Consider the following 5,000-nt stretch of genomic DNA (forward strand, 5'->3'; position numbering starts at 1 on the left):
TTCTCTTCTCTTTTATCTTCTCATTTTCCGTCTCCTCTTCCTCTTCCTACTCTCTATCTCCTTTTTCTTTCCTTTTTCCACGCTCATTCTCTTCTTTATTTTCTCCTTCTCTTTCCCCGTTCCTCTCTTATTCCTCGTCCTCCTCCTCTTCTGGCCTCTACTCCTCCTCCTCCTTCTCCTTTACCTTCCCTCCTCCCCCTCTTCCTCCATCCCCTCACCTCCTCCTCCTCCATCCTCCTCCTCCTCCTCTATCTTCCTTCCCCTTTCCTCTTCCTCCCTCTCTCTTCCTCCCTTTCCCCTTTCCCTCCTCCTCTTCACCTCCACTTCCCCTGCCCCTCCTCCTCCTCCACCTCGTCCTCCACCTTCAACCTCACCCCATTCCCCTCCGTTGCCAGAAAAGGGCAGAATGCAGCTCAATTTCTCCTCGCTCGACCCTCTGGCTGCAACATTTATGCAACAGGACGCAACAGGACCCTGGGCGAAACATTTCGGCGAAAAGGACTTCCTTCAGTGTAACCCAAGGCGGTATGATCTCCCTCTCCCCTCTCTCTCTCTCTCTCCCTCTCCTCTCCTCTCCCTCTCTCTTCTCCCCCCTTTATGTTTCTGCTTCTGTTTCTTTTGTCTCCTGCTGAGATGGCGACGGTCTCTCTTTCTTTCTTTCTTTCTTTCTTTCTCTTGTCTCTGGCTTTCTCTTTCCCTTCTCTATCTTTCTCCGTCTCTCTTTCTTTCTCTTAATTTCTCTCTCTCTCTCTCTTTCTTTATCTTTCTCTCTCTCTGTCTTTCTTTTACTCTCTCTCTCTCACACTTATGACACAAACAGAATGGATATGTATGTGTGTGTGTGTGTGTGTGTGTGTGTGTGTGTGTGTGTGTGTGTGAGAGAGAGAGAGAGAGAGAGAGAGAGTGTGTGTGTGTGTGTGAGAGAGAGAGAGAGAGAGAGAGAGAGAGAGAGAGAGAGAGAGAGAGAGAGAGAGAGAAGAGAGAGAGAGAGAGAGAGAGAGAGAGACAGACAGAACAGACAGAGAGAGAGAGACGAGAAAGAAAGAGAGAGAACGAGAGAGAGAGAGAGAGAGAGAACCAGAGAGAGAGAGAGAGAGAGAGAGAGAGAGAGAGAGAGAGAGAGAGAGAGAGAGAGAGAGACAGACAGACAGACAGAGAGAAAGAACGAGAGAGAGAGACAGAAAGAGAGAGAGACAGAAAGACAGAGAAAGAACGAGAAAGAGAAACCGAAAAAAGAACCAGACCCAACGAGACACCGACCAAACAGACAAACAAACAGACAGAGACCGCGAGAGCAAGCAAGCCACCCAAGACAGAGCAACAGCAGAACAACCCAACCACCCATTTCAAAACGATGCTCGTCAACCCTTGATAGTTATGACGAAATGTAAACAAAGGGTATAGTTTCTCACAGTAGTACCCAGCGTCGTCTGATCCCGGTGGTAAGTCGACCCGAGAAGACGAATGCACTGGCCCAGATTTGTCCTTCTGTGAATCATGTGGAGAGAGAGTGGCTATGTGGTTATCATGAAGGGTTATCATAAATCATGTGGTTACCATAAAGGGTTATCATAAATCATGTGGTTATCATAAATCATGTGGTTATCATGAAGGGTTATCATAAATCATGTGGTTATCATAACTCATGTGGTTATCATGAAGGGTTATCATAAATCATGTGGTTATCATGAAGGGTTATCATAAATCATATGATTATCATAACTCATGTGGTTATCATGAAGGGTTATCATAAATCATGTGGTTTTCTAAAAGGGAGACACCGATGCTAGATATATAGAGGATAGATAGATACTGCTGTGGTGGATGTGTAGTAGAAGTAGATGCTACTAAGATAGATAGATACTAGGTAGATAGAACTAAGATAGATGGATGATAGATAGTACTAAGATAGAACTAAGACAGATGGATGATAGATAGATACTATTAAGACAGAACTAAGATAGATAGATGAGAGATAGATACTATTAAGATACAACTAAGACAGATGGATGATAGATAGATAATATTAAGATAGATATATACTAATAAGATCGATAGAAAATAGATACTACTAAGGTAGATAATAGATAGAGACTACTAAAATAGTTGGATAAATATAGACCGAGAAAAAATAGCCTAATAGACAGAAATTGATAATGCTAAGATAGATAGATGATAGATAGCGAGAGAGATGATAGATGATATAACTGTTATTATGTGTCACGTGATCCTAGAAGTCTCAGTTCATGGTCCATTCGAAGAAAGATCAACAAAGAAACTGATAAATACACACACACACACAAATGAGTTAAATGCTAATAGATGCAGGCTGGTGTTATTGCAAGCTTGAATTGATAAGATGATATACAAAATATACATACAGCTGCGTGGAGTGAAATTCTTTACACGTTTTTTTCTCTCTCTTTCTCTCTTTCTCGCTCTCTTCATCCCCCTTTCTCTCCTTCCCTCCCTCCCTCCCCTTCCTTCCCTCCCTCCTTCTCCCTCTCTCTCTCCCTCCCCTTCCTTCCCTTCCTCCCTCCCTCCCTCTCTCCCCTTCCTTCTTCCTCCCTCCCTCCCTTCCCTCTCTCTCTCTCTCTCCCTCCCCTTCCACTCTCCCTCTCTCTTTCCCTCCCTTCCTTCCCTTCCTCCCTCCCTCTACCCTTCCCTCCCTTTCCGTCCCTCCTTCCCTCCCTCCCCTTCCTTCCCTCCCTCCCTCTCTCCCCTTCCTTCCCTTCCTCCCTCCCTCTCTCCTTCCTTCCATCCCTTCCCTCCTCTCTCCCCTTCCTTCCCTCCCTCTCTTCCCCTTCCTTCCCCTTCCTCCCTCCCCTCTCTCCCTTCCTTCCCTCCTCTCTCCCCTTCTCTTCCTCCTCTCTCCTTCCCTCCCTCCCTCCCCTTCTCTCCTCTCCCTCTCTCCCTTCCTTCCTTCCTCCCTCTCTCTCTCCCCTCCCTCCCTCTCTCCCCTTCCTTCCCTATCTCCTCCCCTTCGCTCCCCGCTCCGTCCCTCTCTCCCCTTCCTTCCCCTCCTCCCTTCCCTCCCTCCCTTCCTTCCCTTCCTCCCTCCCTCTCTCCCCTTCCTTCCCTTCCTCCCTCCCTCTCTCCCCTTCCCTCCCTCCCTCCCTCCCTCTCTCCCTCTCTCCCTCGGAAATCAGAAGCAGCTTCTCTCGCCTGCATCTGCGCATCCCGACGCTCGTATGTCAAAAAGGCGAACTCGATATCGCTTTGTATCACATGCACCAACATCGATCTTCGCTGAGATCATAAGTCCAACATGTTTGTTTGTTGTTGGAGCAAACAAGAAAACGGCTCCATTATCCGAGCTCGCATCGCAAAAATAAAAATAAGGCGCGGGCGATTTGTTGGAGGCGGCGGGCTTTTCATAGACACTTTGGTATAAGTTCCGAGAGGATTCGAATAAGCGCGCTTGTTGTGGTTGTTTGTGGAGTTGGATCCTATCTTTGCGTTTTTGTTTTGTTCTTGTGTTTTTTTTTTGGTGTGCTTTGTCTTCGTGTAAGCTTTCTGATCTTGTGTTAGGTCAGCTGTGGTTGGGGTTTTACTGAAGGAACTAAGATTATGTAGAATAAGAGAAGAAGACAAAGAAGAAGATATAAATTTCTTGTTTTTTTTCTTCGGTCTCTCTTACTCTCCGTTCACTTCTCTTATCGAATTGCAATTTCAGTTCTTGATATTATGATGTTGTTATTATTGTTATCGCTATTGCCATCAGGGGATAATTTTCTTAATCCTTATTATCATATTTCGTTGTGGTATTTCTCTCATTCGTTTATCTTCGTCTTCTCTCTTTCTACTCTTCTCTATTTCATCTTTTTATCTTTTTTTCCTTTCGTGTATACCCTCTATGCCCCTCCCTTCCCCCCACCCCCGCTTCCTCCTTTTACCTCCCCCCCCTCTCCCTCTATCCCTCTCCCTCTCCACCTCTCTCTCTCTCTCCCATGTTCTTTTTCCTCCTCTCTTTATCTCTTTCATTTCTTTCATTTCTTTCCCGTTTCCCTCGCATTCTTCTATACCTTTTCCCTCTTCTCCCTCTTCCATCCCTCCTCCTCCCTTCCTCCTTCCTATCCTCCCTCGCCCGTCTTCATCTTCAATCTCCCTTACTTCCCTCTTTATCCCTTCCCTTCTATCTCCTCTCTCTCCTTCTCTCCCATCTCATTCCCCTCCTCTAAATCTCTCCCTCTGTCCCCCCTCTTGTCCCTTTCTCTCTCTATCCTTCCTACTTCTTTCTCTCTGCCTCTTCCTTATACTTCCCTTTCTCCCTCCTTTTTCCTCTCTCTCGCCCTCCCACTTTTTCCCTTTACTCGCTTACTCTCTCCTTATCCTTTCCTCCTCACTCCCTTCTCCCTCTCTCTCACTTCTATTCTCCTTCTCCCTCTCCATCCTCTTTTTTTTCTCTCTTTCTCCCTCACCCCTTTCCTCTACCTCCCTCTTCCCTCTCTCCTCTCCTTCCTTCTCTTACCTCCCTCCCACCTCTCCTCTTCCCCCTGTTCCATCCCTCCCCTCCTTCCTTCTCCTCCTCCTTCCTCCCCCTTACCTCCCTCTCCTCACTTCTCATTCTCCTCCTCCCTCCCCCCTCTCCTCTCATCCTCCCCTCCTCTTTCCTTCTCATCTTCCTCTCCTCCTTTCCTTCCTCAATTTCTCCCCCCGTCATCCTTCCCCTCTTTCCTCCTCCCCCTACTTCCCCCACTTACCCCCCACCTCTCCTCTCCCCTCTCCTCTTCCCTCTCTCCCCCACCTTCCTTCATCCTCTCCCTCCCTCCCGTCATCCTTCCCCCTCTTCCCTCCACTCCCCTACTTCCCCCACCTCCCTCTCCCCTCTCCTCTTCCCTCCCTCCATCATCCCCTCCCACCTCCCCCACCTCCCCCCGTCATCCTTCCTCCCTCTTTCTTCCTCCCCCTACTTCCCCCCACACCCTCTCCCCTTTCCACCTCCCTCCCTCCCCCCTACCCTCCTCCATCCTTTCCTCTCCATCTTCTCCCCCACCTCC

The sequence above is a fragment of the Penaeus vannamei genome, chromosome 26 (assembly GCF_042767895.1).
Source record: "Penaeus vannamei isolate JL-2024 chromosome 26, ASM4276789v1, whole genome shotgun sequence".
Classification (NCBI taxonomy): Eukaryota; Metazoa; Arthropoda; class Malacostraca; order Decapoda; family Penaeidae; genus Penaeus; species Penaeus vannamei.